The sequence below is a fragment of the Medicago sativa genome, chromosome 5 (assembly GCF_051527215.1).
Source record: "Medicago sativa cultivar Bolivia chromosome 5, Bolivia_mono, whole genome shotgun sequence".
Lineage (NCBI taxonomy): Eukaryota > Viridiplantae > Streptophyta > Magnoliopsida > Fabales > Fabaceae > Medicago > Medicago sativa.
Window position 1 is genome coordinate 64,290,723 of NC_140753.1, and position 15,533 is coordinate 64,306,255.

General features: G+C 31.0%; 2 long non-coding RNA genes across 6 annotated transcripts; one reads left to right on the top strand and one right to left on the bottom strand.

Annotated features, from left to right (window-relative positions):
• The first annotated feature begins 2,120 nt into the window (after positions 1-2,120).
• On the top strand, positions 2,121-15,025 carry LOC146923993 (uncharacterized). The gene is made up of 4 exons (XR_015010950.1): positions 2,121-2,315; positions 2,426-2,520; positions 3,405-3,471; positions 14,702-15,025. It is a non-coding gene; the product is annotated as an uncharacterized LOC146923993 (long non-coding RNA).
• Positions 6,455-11,876, bottom strand: LOC146923994 (uncharacterized). Of its 5 annotated transcripts, XR_015009952.1 has the most exons (8): positions 11,550-11,862; positions 11,029-11,161; positions 9,938-9,982; positions 9,704-9,833; positions 9,389-9,561; positions 8,391-8,421; positions 7,238-7,450; positions 6,455-7,008 (listed from the first exon to the last, which is right to left on the bottom strand). It is a non-coding gene; the product is annotated as an uncharacterized LOC146923994 (long non-coding RNA). The 5 variants fall into 5 exon arrangements; XR_015009950.1 differs by having other exon boundaries at positions 6,455-7,450; positions 9,644-9,833; positions 11,550-11,876; XR_015009951.1 differs by having other exon boundaries at positions 6,455-7,450; positions 9,704-9,847; positions 11,550-11,874.
• Positions 15,026-15,533: the final 508 nt, after the last annotated feature.

The following is a 15,533-nucleotide window of genomic DNA, read 5'->3' on the forward strand; positions in this document are numbered from 1 at the left end:
AAAGCGCATTGGCCCTTGACACTTTTTGGACACTCAATGGAATATGTATCATGCTTTACTCATATCATGCACCATTAATTATAAATGCACTCTGGACTCAATGGAATAGGTTCATATATGGTTAATACTTTTCTTTTTAAGGATATATGGTTAATACTTAATATAGTTGACAATAACATGGCACAAATGTTAATTAACCTTCTTCCAAAACTCACTATACAATAATTGGTTATTGGTGCATTTGTATAGAAACCAAATATTTGAATAAGAAATTATAGAACATATGGATGTATAGCCTCCATATGTTCTCAAAATGAAAAATCTGGCTCAAAAGGTTTTGGGGCTCAACAAACACATCAAAATATATATCAAAGGTAGCCAGCCATACAATGAGAGTGATGAAGAATATAAATAAGTTCTTCACATACAAGTTATTCTTATTTTGGGTTTCTTTGCGCATCAAGATATAAATAAAGTATGGTCTCATAAGCTTTTCTGAATCTCACATGCATGTTCATTTAAGAAGTTAACACTTATACAAAAGTTGAACACTACAAGCTAAGTGCACCATCTAAACACAATTTCTATAAGAAGCGGAAGAAGTTAATAACACTTATACAAAAAGCATGATATAACTAAGAAAACACTAAAAACCACAAACAATTAAACACCATATGCATGTGTGGTCCTTATCTCTTTCCATTAATTGTATTGAGTTGGTGGTACTATTTGAACTTGTTAAGTAATGCACCAATAATGGATGGAGAGTGAGAGAGAGAGAGAGAGATTACCCATGTAAATAATCGATTATGAGTAAAAGTGATTTTAGTTACCAGATTTTGATTTGATGATATTGAACTTAGACACAGAAAAAAGCGATTCCGATTCACATTTTAGTAACATTGAAGAAAAAGCAAAAGTTAAAAAAAATACAAAAAACGGCTTGTATTAGACTACCCGCCAATTACAATGTATGCATCACAAAGAGCTATCATCACTTCTAAAAAAAGAGGAATCTGGTAAAATTACAATGTATGCAATGAGTTTTTTTTTTATGATGTTTTTGAAAACAAAAGATTATTATTAATATTGATTAAACCACATCAAAGTCATACTATCAGCCGCACAATTATATTACCTGCCATATATATATATATATATATATATATATATATATATATATATATATATATATATATATATATATATATATATATATCACAAAACTAAATTTACATCTATTGAACTTCCTGCTTTCCCAACGGTGGAAGTGGGTGCAAAATTCTTGGATCGGATACCAAGTTTAAAAAAAAAAGAGTGCTAGGGATGATTTTAGATGGAGAATATGAGATTCTCTTTTAAGGAATATGCATGGCGTGTCTTTTCAAATTAGATTGTGTTGATATTTACGTGGGTTGATTCAAGTGTGTCTTATTAGAAAAAGACACATGTATTGATAATATAATTTATGTAAAACATTCTTTAACTATTTTACAATTTGCAAGAAACAAAAAAACTACTAATGAATAAGAATGAATACTTTCATCCATCTCTCAATAATCATAATTACATTACTCCATATTATTATTGTATATAAATAAATGAACATTTTACTATAAATCAATATCATATCAATGATGTTCTGGAAGGAACAAGAGCAAATTGACAAGCAAAAAATAACTATCAATATCTTAATATTTTATGAATATAATTTATGCAAATGTACAAAGGTGGCATCGTGAACATGATCATGCAGATTATAATGTATTAAATAAAATTTCATAAAATATTTTATGAATATAATGAATCAAATACTTTTTATCAGTAAAAAATTAAAAATTATAAATAAAATCATAAAGAAAAGTATGATAAAAAATATGGTTTTTAAGTACTAAAGTATTTTCTAAAAGAAATTCCTAAAATAGACGTTGTTTATATTTGGATAAAATGCTTTAGTAGTTTACTAAAGTATTTTCTAAAAGAAATTACTAAATCTGATATTGTTTATATTTGGATAAAATGCTTTAATAATTTAGAAAAGTATTTTCTAAAAGAAATGACTAAATCAAACCTATAAGACATATCTCACTGTTGTATGCTTTGCTCTTTGATAAGCTACTCCACAACACGTACACCAACCAAACCAAAAGCACCTTCATATATCTCACTGCTGTATTTGCTCTGTCATATCTCACTGCATCACAACACCAAAACCTATCTATCTCAAAACGAAACAGGCGCAAGAAAGAAAACATAAACCATAAAAATTTATATATCTATCTCACTTCTCTTTGCTTTTGTGTGTCAACTGTCAAGTATGTTCTTTCTCTTCTGTATAAGATTCTGTCAGTTTGATTTTGTTTTCTATGTTTAACAGATTGTTCATTTTTTTTTTTATTTTTTTTTTAAACTTTTGATTTTTAAGATCAAAGACCTAGCTAGCTGGAATGGAGAAACTACCACCAGGATCCTGTTGAAATGGCTAAAATTATAGTGGAAAACTACAAGAACAGCTTTAGAGTAAGTTATTTTGTGAAAAGAAAACTTTGATAGAATGGAATTGTCATCATATATATACAGAGATACACATACATCCCATTATATCTCACCATTATGTCACTTTCTTATATTGATTCTTAAAATAGTTCAACAAATATTTATACAAGTATGATTTTTTTTTACACTAATATTGTATACTAATTAAACTCACTCATGGATTTTTTTTTTTTTTTGAGTCATATTTTTTACTACCATATTATCTATCTCAAATAAATGGCGAAAGATTGTTGTAATGAAAATGGTACTGATAGAAAAAAGACACAAAAATCAGTAAGAAATTCAAATCTTGTCTTGGAAATGGTTCAAAAGCAAAATGCCAATTTTAATTATTCTCTTGTCCAATGGATTTTATATCCAATGGAATGTATCAGCTCATAGTGTTTTCAAATCATTGGATGTCAATTACAGGTTTTGAGTTTATCTTTAGAAGATTTTTATTTCTTCTGTTAAGTGTGCTTGTTGAAGTTTTTTTTTTCTTTCTTAAGATATAGGATTTTTAATGCTTCAATCTAGCTCTCAGTGTTATACAAGTTTTCAATTTCAGTCAGGTCTTTATCTATTTAATCATGTATGTATGGGACTATTGATCATTTGTGAGCCTTTTGGTGTTGCGAGTAAATTGTATTGGGAGGTTTGATTGTGTTATTAGATTGTTGAGGCTTTGTAGATTGCTTCACGTGCTAGAGTTGTATATCTTTCTCTAATTCTTGAACAGCTTGTTCTTGGATTAGTTGTATTGATGTTAATTTAAAAGCTATATAAATATATGTTGAAGATTTATACTGTTTTTCTTTTATTACATACTTATATGTATTTTCTTGGACTCTTTGTCAATGTTTGTCTAGGTTATACATCCTACAGTTTTGTAAAGGATATATTGATCGGTTCAACAAGAGGGTTTCTAAATCTCAGGTACCTTTTTTTTGGGTATAAATCTAATAAAACATATGTTTTATAGGCATGTAGCCTATGTTGTTTACATTAGCTAACTATAAAATTTTACCATGTATGCAAATAATTATACCTTCACATTTGCATGAACTATCCAATCTGCCCTCATATTTAAACTGAAACCGTAAAACGCTTCACTTTGTTCTCTCTGTTTTTTTTATATTTTCAAAGAGCAAAGAGAAAGTAAATCGGAATTTTGTTCCCAAGAGTTTTCCGATACAAGTTTATTTCATGACAAAATATTTTAACTTTTCCGGTGTACATCATATTCTCAAAAAATTTCAGTTGTTTAGATCTATTTGCTTTGAATAATATATATATATATATATATATATATATATATATATATATATATATATATATATATATATATATATATATTCAATATTTTATCTATTCATTGGTGGCATGGTATTTTACCACTCACACTTGAATCCAACCATCTCCCCCTAAGTGTAAGTTCCCACCTCATATATATATATATACACACATACTTGATCCAATATCAGGATCTCATTCCCATTTCCAATTTCCCAACAAGTAGAATTAGGGGATTCTGATTCAACTAGTTGGGGAGTTCGGAGGAGCGTCGATACCAACAACAGATCAATGCTTCAGGACCAGAAGAGAGTGACACATCATACCCAAAAATATCAAGAAATTGGGTATGTGGGTCACCTCTCTTTTATATCCAATATTTTACCCATTCATATGTGACGTGGGATTTAACCACTCACACTTGAAACCCAACAATATATGCGTAGTTGTTTTACACATTGGGTAATTTTTTTGTTTTGCTCCCCTCACACACAACACTTACACAATTTCACACACAGAGTGGGGTCCTATAACCGGGCCTGAGTGCAACCTTAGGGAGTTAGAGTTTCGGTGATAACCTTTTCGGATGTACTTCCTATTTGGTTATGGCTAGAATCTCATCTAGAGTGCAACTTTTTCGTTGAATGCCCATATTTCGGTGTGTGGTTCATTCCGAACGAGTACCTCTAGAGACCAAATTCAAGCGAGATTGTAGAGACCACCCAAGCGAGTTCACAATAGATCCATATTTTAGAATTTCTCTGATCATAGGAAGAAAAAAAAATCTAGGACACAAGGAGCATAACTTATCTCTTAATTTCTTTATCCTCATAATTTCTAATTCTACTATGACAATGCATCCTTGCATTTTCTTCTTCTCTCAAAAATCATCATGTGAAATCCAAATCATTCATCCTAATCGAGTAAAGTGGCAGTAGTCATTTTGTTTGCAATATATAAGTACCAAGCATTTACGTTAAGAATGTTTTTTTTTTTTGAGGGAACGTTAAGAATGTTTTACTATTTTAAAAATTCTATACCCAACTTATTAAAAAAAAAATTACACTGAAAGTCATGAAAATAATAATATTGAACAATTTGTATTGTTTTCTATACAAATATTAAAGTGAAAAAAAGTTTATTTAAAAAATTAATTTTTTTTCTTCTTAATATACATATATCCCAAAAATTTGTGGAATTAGCTACATTTGCATTAGTGAACTGTTTTGAATTTGCTAATCCTCTCCAACGAAAATAGTTTTAAATTGCTGTTGTGATACACAAATCACAATAAGAAAGATGACTCAATAATAAAATATTCATCTATTAATAGTATTTCTGAAGTATTTCGTAAGTATTTACTACTTAACTAGTTACAAACCCGTGCTTCGCACGGGGGTTAGCTACTTTTTTGACAAAATATTATATCGGACGGATAGATTGCGAAATAACATATAATTATAAACCATAACACAATATTTAGAGTACTCCTGCATCACGGGTTAGAAAATGAAATGTTCAAAACGGCTTATCACGATTAACAAATGAAAACGTTAAGGACCTTTTTTGCAGAGAGAGATGCAAAGCAAGTTGCAGCGAAGACAACAATTGAGAAGGCTAAACGCGCATTGGAAAAGTAGTGGCTTTCCACAACTCAATAACTGTAAATTTAATTTAGTAGAATAATTGTGAACTGTGTACTTGATCCGATCCACCACCCCTGCATTATGCAGAGTCAATCTAACCTCGTGGGTACCCACTATACGGGTACTCGTGGGTATTCAGGTATCTATGGGTACCCATGGAGTTTTGAATTTATTTATTTTTTGGTACAAATAAAAACTTTTTTTAATTACCAAAAAACCTCAACTTTTAAACATCCATACATAATCCGTTCAAAATTTCATAAATCATACATAATCCATATGAAATTCATGATTCTTAGATAATCTATATATTTTATGATGTGAATGAAGTGGAAACGGTAAACCTAATAAGATTGAATTAAAAAAATTTAAAATAAAAATAGGTTATTATTGAGGATTTTTAGGTGGGCGGTAAAATTTTCTTCAATAATGTTACAACTTTAAGTAATAAGATATGATATATAAAGATATTTTAATAATTTACTTAATTTATTATCGGGTATGGGTACCCGTGGTTATAGATACAATCAAATTCGTGTCTGTGTTCATATTAAAATGGGTAGTCAAATACCCATTTATTATACCCGTGGATGCTCATTTAGCTACCCGCTCCATGCCCGTGACGGATTTTACCCACGGGTACCCGTGGGCAATTAGAATACTATGGTTTTAAAATTCTTTATTATATGTTTGAATAAGTTATAATTTGAAAAATCTGTTTATTACTAAAACCGATTCGTATTTGCGCTCAGGTTTCTACTCTTTTTAATAATGTTGATAAATTTATCTAAGAACATATATGTAAATGTTGCAGATTAATAACTCTAAAATGATAAACAATCAAAGTTGCACATTTATAAACTAAAAAGGATCATTACATCTACTAATGCGGGTGCGGTTCCAGAAGTGGACCTCATAAGTGGACCTCGATCCAACCGAAAAACTTTTTTGCTATAAACTTTTTAAAGTAATGAAGGAAATTTGTTCTAATGGAAAATATTATTATTCCAAAACATGGAAAATGTATTATACTTGGTATCCTTCCTTAGTATGATAGCAATTCCAATCCACATGGTATTATTCTTATAAGGTGTGGGAAGCTAGAAACTATCTACAATCTTCCACATGACTACCATGTCACATGAATGAGTATGTTCAATAACAACAAATAATTCAATTTGCCAAACACTTTCTACTGAGCTAATAATGGACAAAGTAAACTCTCTTTTGAAATATTGAATAACCAAAAGCATGGATAAAGAGAACTCATAACTTCCATGAACAATTCATAAGTTCATGTGAACCCCTCTGTGAAAAAGTATCAATCCACAAAGGTTCTTCAACTCCTTCTTCCAAAGAATATAAGCTTACGAAATCCTCTCACCACTTTTGAAGAGTTCTCCTCATCATTTATCCATTTCTTCCTGTTGTGGATTGATTCTTGCATTGCTTCGTTACTCGGCGGAGGAGTAGAGATTTGAATCTCTGAGACTTTAGATGAGGTAACATTACTTTCTTCTATTTTCTGATTCACCTTAGAATTCACAGCAGTAAATATTAATGGTTTGTTAGGTAATGCAGCTGTAGAAGTTGTGATCATGTTAGTATTATTTCGAAGTTGGTTATTATCACCACGAAGTGAAGTTGTCATTGAAATATTATACAAAATATACATGCCAGAATACAATTTCCAAAAGATTAGAATATGAGTGAAAATGCAAACTTCATATTCATAAAAAAGAATAAAAAAATAGAACATTTACATGAGATTGGAGCATTTTCTTTTGACATTGTTTTCAGCCTTCTTGTTTTCTTAACTTGGAGAACATTTTTTCTAAGAAGTCTAGCCTTTGCTGCTTTATTTTTTCTCACCCCATCTTTAAAAATCAAGTGTTCCTTTGACTTCTGATGATCCATCTTAAACGAACTTTGTCAAGAATTTTGATTCCAAAATCTTTCCCAAACCATTTTAATATCTGCAAAGATACCATAACCACAACCACTCATTGTTGAGCAACAATTGACTATAATTAATGAAAAAGCAAGCAACAACAATATAGTGACACCTAAATTTTGATTGAAACTACTTATAGTTGAAAAAATAGAACTCCAAGGAAAGCAAGAAATCAGATATGATGCACAAAAATCAAACGAAAAAGTAAGTCCCTGTTGCGATAATTGATAACTAATTATTTATGTTAATACCTGCCTTGGTTATTTTTGAACCCGTCACAAATTCCTTGTGTACGTAGAAGTTACATTCAACTAAACATTATTCATTCTAATTGTGTCATCACAAATCAAAGGCAAAATCACTTCTCATATTGTTCAGTAGGTAGATAGATACCAAAGAAGGTGGGATCATACCTAAGGTATCATATAAAGGAACACAACAAAGTCCATGAGCATTGCAGGCTTGAAATTATCTTAAAATATGTAAGAACATGTTGAGTTAAAAGGATAATAGAAGCTAGCTTAGCAACACTGAAATTGATCACCACTATTGGTGACAAAGGATGTCCAAGAGAGAACAATCACATTCAAAACAACATTTCATATTCCCTCCAAACAAAGGTTAGTTTCAAGGCGGCTGCCTAGCACTTCCACCTTATTTCATCTTCAATTGATCCACCAAGGTTGAAAACACTCATATTTAAGTATGATTTGTGCAAAATAGTGCAGAAAATTTTTCCATGCTAGAGGAGACAAAATGTGAGAGTTTAGGATCTTAAAATTATAAGTTATCTAGCATCATGGCCTACGGTTTTGTTAACTAATTATCCATATACTTGTATAATGACCTAAACCACTTGTCACTTTTGAAGTGACTCATTTTTTAGACTTATTATCAGAGCATAAATAGCTTTGTTAATACGCTTTTTTACTGCAAAAAGTGATAAAAGGTCATTTATTTACCTGCATTGTGATCCCTCTTTTTCATGCCGGCCTGAAAATTTAAGGCACTAAAATATATAATTTTGATAAAGTTGTATAGTCCATCACCAAGGATTAATGCAATGGAAATAAAAACATGCATCATGAAAATAAAGAAAAATTAAGACTTAAAATGGAAGAGAAAAAACAACTCAAATCAAAGAAGTTCTAATAGAGTGTTCCTAAGTTTTTGTTTATTCAATGACCTTATAACCATTAAGACTCTTCATGATGTTTCTTTGTCTCTGCAACATAACATACACATTGATGAGAAGATAGACATAAACTTGGAAAAACAGCTTCTCAAGCCGATTCATATAACTCAAGTTTTGGATTACCTAAAGTCAACCATGTACCTTAAAATTCTGTGACAGAACAGCTGTGTTTAAATAGCAACTGGGACATATAGGCAAATTATAAAATTATGAAATTAAACATGAAGAAACTACTGTATGTCCTCTTTCAAACGCAACTGGTCCCACTCGAAAAGGAGTTTCCAAGCTTAAGATATTAACTTTCTAAGCTGACTGATGCAACATAACTTGTAAAATCGAACAGCTCAATTCATAAAATCACTATAAATAACATAACCAATATAAAAATATAAGACTTGACAGTATTAAAGTAGTAAAAGTAAGCTTTCCAATCCAATTGGTTTCGCAACCAACAAATTCATATTTATGCGGGCATATATCAAATGTGTGTCCAATTATAGGACATAACAAATTTTAGAGAATAGAGATACATTTGAACTTATACTCTTTGAAAAATGAAAGCATGAATTATATCAGATGTATGTTACAATCATAATTTGCACTTTTATATTATCTAGTACTAATCATAATTAAGCATGCTCAACTGTTTTGCATACAAACAAAACATCATCAATTTTATCACAATCATAATTAAGCATACTCAATAATCAAACCCTTTAAGAAAAAACAAATGCCAAATGTGTAAATGTGTAAATAATAGTAAACCTCATGTGTAAATGTTCTGACAGGTATGCCAAATGCCCTAGCCAATCCAAAATCTGCAAGCCTTACTGAATTAGTGCGCCAAATATCAACAAATTATGTGGTTTCAAGTCTCAATGAAGAACTTTATGTGAATGACAATAAGCAACTCCACAGAGCATTTGATAAAGGAACATCTGCAAAAGGATTAAAGAATTCAAACTCCAAATTAACTGGCCAAGTTCACAAAAATTAGCAGCTCTATTTTTAGAAGCTCACACAAAAATTCGCATAACTTTTTTAAAAAAATATTACAGCAATCCAGATCCAACTACGAACCCAAACATTTGAACCGCTACCATGAAAAATCTCAAAATCACCGATGGATGCACTTCGTTGCTTCTATACCGCATGAGCTATATGATTTATGTCTACCTTTATCTGGCTGAAGTTCAAAACACTCATGTATCTGATAAGAAACATCTGTCAGTAGCCAAATACAACAATAAATGATAATGCAGATAGGCACCTGAGTTTATTGGGAAAATAGACACCTGAAGAGATCCAACTTACAATATCAACCCGGTTCGGATCCAAATCAAAATGACCAATCAATGACTGCAGAAGTAAGGTAAACCAAAATTATGATCATTATTGTTATAAAACAAAAACAGAAAATTATGGAATAGTCATAATACTTCAAATTGTTAAGATCTTAATAATGCCCATTGTTGATGCAGATCCTTTTTTAGTCAATGATGCTTAAAAAAAATTGTATGGAACACATAGTTAAATTCATTTTGGTTAAGAATGATTAATTAAAGCAGTATTTAGACAATATGCATACAGTGGAATACACAATAAAATTGCTATGATATAATAACAAAACCAAAATGATCAAAAAAAGAAAGAATAAAACTAATTTACTTCAACTCTTCAAGCAGTGACCTTTGACATCTCCAAAATCCACGGCTTGAAAATTTGTTCCACACATTATGAAGCCAATAATACCTAACTTCCCAGGAATCAAGTCTAATGGAACTTCTCAAGTTAAAATCTGATAGAATCATCGCTATTTAAATAATATGAAAATGTCTATTGCAGCTTAAAATCATTAAAATAATGTGATAAGATAAACTCATACAATTCTCAACAGGACACAAATCATTGATTTGAATTGAATCAACTTATACAATGCTTCTAAATTTCTCACAATGCACAATCAATGAACCACACAACACCAATTTGGGATTAACCAATTAAAATCAAAGTAATTTTGGGGCTTCAACTATCAAGATGAGAAAAAAGCTCAATTATTTTAAAAGAATGAACAAAACCCATGTTAATTAAACGATAAAGATCGAAAATTGGAAGCAGAAAAACACACTAACACAACAAATTGAAGCCAAAACTGAAATTGCAAACACAAAATTAGGGCACAAAACTAATTCCAAATCAAATTAAATTCAAATCAAACATAACCCTGATGAAATTCAACAACAATTTCACACCACAAGTGAAATATATATAAGTATATGAATTCAAATTCAACAATTCAAAATGAAACACCATAAGCCAGATCAAACAATAAACATCATAATTCATAAACATAAAATATGACCAAAAACTTGCAATAATTGAACTGTTGTGCCAGTAAAATATACCTTCAACCAAGATGGTGCTTTGAAGATCACAATATCAGACACATCCCGCTTTCTAAAGAAGAATGAAAACTGTTACGCAAGATTGAAAAGGGTCTTCAACTACAGTCACAAATTGTCCTGCTTCCTCCCTTTTCTGCGTTCACCAAACAAATACAAAACCCTCATTAAGATACCAACTCACCAAAATACACATGAAAGCATGAAAAAAAAGCCACAAACAGAAACCCAAAAAACGAAAATCATCCAAGAACAATAAAATTCTGAAAAACCTTTTTCTGAACCTAAAACAAACCAAAACCACAAAATCAAACCCTTAAAATCACAAAAACAACTTTCTGGAGACTTGCATGCAATTAGATTGATTGAATAAAAATTAGAAAGTTGAAAAATTCAATTCTCTAAAATTATTGTTTGAATTTGAATAAAAATGAAAACCCAAGGTGAAAATTGAGGGAGAGGGGTAGAGGAGAAGAAGATTGAGGCTTGATCTGTGACATGCATGCTGATGAAAGATGGAGAACCGTGGATCAGTGTGTTCGACGGCGGCGACGGCAAGATCAACGGCGAGGTTGACGGCGGTGGTGTGTTTTATTTTAGAGAGAAGGCGTTTTTTTTTTAGCATGCTGAAGAAGGAAATGGAAATGAAGCAATAGTGAGAAGGTGCCGCCGTTTTTCGCGACGGATTCCCGTTCCCCCTTTCTTCTCCCGTTCCCGTTTCTCTCTCCCTTTTCTTTTTTTTTTTCTTTCCTTTTCACATATATATATGGGGGGAGATGGATATTTACCAATTTACGAAAATACCCCCAGAGGGGCAAAATAGTAAAACGTACGGACATTCATTTTCCTATCTAGTTTAGTAGATATGACTACTGGTTAATGAATAATATATAAGTATGAAGTGACCTCTTGTAACAACGAAAGATATGAAGCCTCTCGTAGAAGAGGTGCCAAATGAAGATTGAGAAGAGCAAGCTTTGATCATGTGTACATGTTAACCCTCATATTGTTTGAACTCATTGTGTATGTTTAGTGTCACAATGAGATTATTAAAATCCACGATGTGTGTCACCATGATTTTACAAAGTCAAGATGATTCACGATAATTCTGACAAATTCATGCAATATCACACATATTTATTAGAAAAAGGGAAATTTGATTTCCTCAAACTAAATAATTAAAGGTAAATCATGTGTTTTTTTTCTTGTACTAATGCAAAATTGACCAAAAAAACTATTTATATTATATCTATTTTAGATCTATCGATCATATATGGATACTCTAAACATTTTTTCTGTTACAAGGTGCACCAAAATAAAATAACCGACTAATGTGCCTTGGATATGTTAATAAAAAATTTAATGAGGGTAAAATTGTCTCTATTTTTAATTTGTATTTAATGTTATTGCATGTGTGTAACATTCATAACCTTTAGCATAAATATATATTTAAAGGATGGTTGTCCAATACCCCTACGAGTCCACTATGAATAAATTATCGATAACCAGAAGCATCGAACTGGGAGTTTAAATATTTTATACTTATATTTGTGTTTTTGGGTTCTCAATGCATTTGGATTGCGAAATCTAGATGCGAAAAACACATTTTTTTTCGTCTTGATTGTAAAATCTGAAGAAAAAAATGCATCCAGATTTAAAATTTGAAAAGAGTGTTTTTTGAATTTTGAGGGCATGCGTGAGATGTGTTTGTGGGGTGAGATAGAGATGACAAAGTGGGCCGACCCGCTCTGTCTAGGCGAAGATTCCATTATAACTAGAAAGAATTTTGAAAGAAAGGAAAGTGAATATCTTATAGTAGGTGGTATGTTAGAGAAATTTGTACTAATTTATAGTAGAGATAATCCCCTTAGAGCTCTTATACATGCACCACAATCAACCATTTTCTGAATGAATTCATAGGCTGACAAAAGGATGGTTGTCCAATACCCCTACGAGTCCACTATGAATAAATTATCGATAACCAGAAGCATCGAACTGGGAGTTTAAATATTTTATACTTATATTTGTGTTTTTGGGTTCTCAATGCATTTGGATTGTGAAATCTAGATGCGAAAAACACATTTTTTTTCGTCTTGATTGTAAAATCTGAAGAAAAAAATGCATCCAGATTTAAAATTTGAAAAGAGTGTTTTTTGAATTTTGAGGGCATGCGTGAGATGTGTTTGTGGGGTGAGATAGAGATGACAAAGTGGGCCGGCCCGCTCTGTCTAGGCGAAGATTCCATTATAACTAGAAAGAATTTTGAAAGAAAGAAAAGTGAATATCTTATAGTAGGTGGTATGTTAGAGAAATTTGTACTAATTTATAGTAGAGATAATCCCCTTAGAGCTCTTATACATGCACCACAATCAATCATTTTCTGAATGAATTCATAGGCTGACAAAAGGATTGAGTTAGGATCCTTTTCACTAACGGAGAGATCCTTACTCAAAAGAATTATGCACTCTGCAGAAATGAATTCAAAACTCCCTGAGAATTCTTCTACCAAATTCTGCAGGTTTAGAAATTATGCAGTCTGTCACAGGTGGTTTTTAGGACACGGGGATAGTTATAATCTTTCACCCTACTTTATGTTTTTTTTAGCGAAATATTGATATCATCCAAATATTGATCAGCTTCATCATTCTTATCACCTTGATTTCCATAATCATAAAATAGATGTTAGCATGTCACATCTGCATACTACCTTGTACATTGTATCAAAACAGCTGCAGTTCTCCAAAAATTAACATGAACTTGTTCCAAGATAACCATTTAAGATAAAATTTTAATTGCGAATACCACTAAAATTCCAGATTCCATTTGGGGTGGATCTCATTAAACAGAGATTAACCTATTAAAGACTTCAATTCTAATGTAAGAAATGACAATTTCTTAAGCCTTAATTTTTACCATCAAGGAAAGCTCCCAAAGCTTTCAAGTCCAATTCCAGCACAATTTTCTTTTCTATTATCAACCTTATGAGTAGGATTTTGTGTTGTCTTCTCAGGTTCAATAAGTAGTTATGCACTGTCCTGCTGCAATTGGTAGATATATTTTCCAAATTTTTCATTGTTCTTAATGTTGTTTATATTTCAACACATCAATTCGGGAAAAAAGCAATGACATGGTTCTACTTTATCATATTATTTGAAAAGTTTTTTTCCTCAAACTCTTTATTGATGCTCTATGACTGCAAGTTAAAATTCTATGGTTATAGTTTCATTTATAGGCAAACGAGAACTGCATATTTAAGTAGATTTTGAATTTTAAATGTGTTGGTGTATGTATGTCAATCAAGACTCAATAGACTACACAAAAGACAGGTGTTTATTGGGAATTTATCTACTGGTAGTATGTCCTTGAGATATGTATGTGTGTGTATATATATATATAGGGGCATGAGAAAAGAAGAGGATGAAACAATACCCATTAAATTAGTTACACGGCTCAGATTGTATAATATATTTTAGCAAGTCACATGCTCTCTCTTGCAATATTAATCAAACACATTCTTTAGTCACTCATGCTCTCTCAATTGCCGCCTTGTTAACTCTGTGACCTTCACATATTAGGGTTCGTAAGAAGTTTTGATAACTAATAAGTAATAACAATGGAAATTTAGGATTCACATGAAATTTTGTTGACTCTGTGTATTTGAAAACAAATTGAACAGGTTATGAAATTTTGGAGCTTGATTATGAAGGGTAATTTTGGGGGGAAATTTAATAGGTTATGAAGGCCAACTTCACAAAGTGTGCATATTGGAAGAAACATTGGAGGTTGATTGTGAAGGCCAACAAGAAATTTCAATGTGGAAGAAGAAAATATTTCATTTAGAATAGGCATGTTTGTATATACTAATCAATATGTAACTTATATTTTGCATTTGTGATGAAATTCACATGTTTGTATTGTAAGAAAACAACATTTGCATTGCATCATTCTCTTGTTAATTAATCTTCTCTTAGTTTTGACGGTGTATTCACTTTGCTCCTTATCTTTTGTCTTATTTGACAAATAATCTTTTTTCAAGCAAACAAAATACGTCCAACGTGTACACCGTTTTTATCTTTAATTTTTTATGATGAATGCACAATAAATCCGACAAAGTGTGCATTTTTTTTTGTAACATTGTTCACCTTCTTCTAATGTATCAAATTCTTGTCAAATCTTAAGCTTTATGGGGTGTATTTGATTAGAATAACAAAATAAATAACTTAAATAAAATGATAAAAAGGACATAAAGGATTTGAATATAACAGAGGCAATTGAATTTAGGCCAAATTAACTAATTATACTTGAGAGCAAATTGATATGTCTTTGTCAATGGAAATGGGAGAGAAAGAATGTGTATGACTAAAGAATAAGAGCACGTAACTTGCAAAAAGTTAGAATCAAATCTGAGCTATATAACTAATCTAATAGGAATTATTTCATCATCTCATTTGAAATGCCCTCTAAAATGCGTGCTTAATTTTGTATTCATTGGTAGTATATGTCCTTTC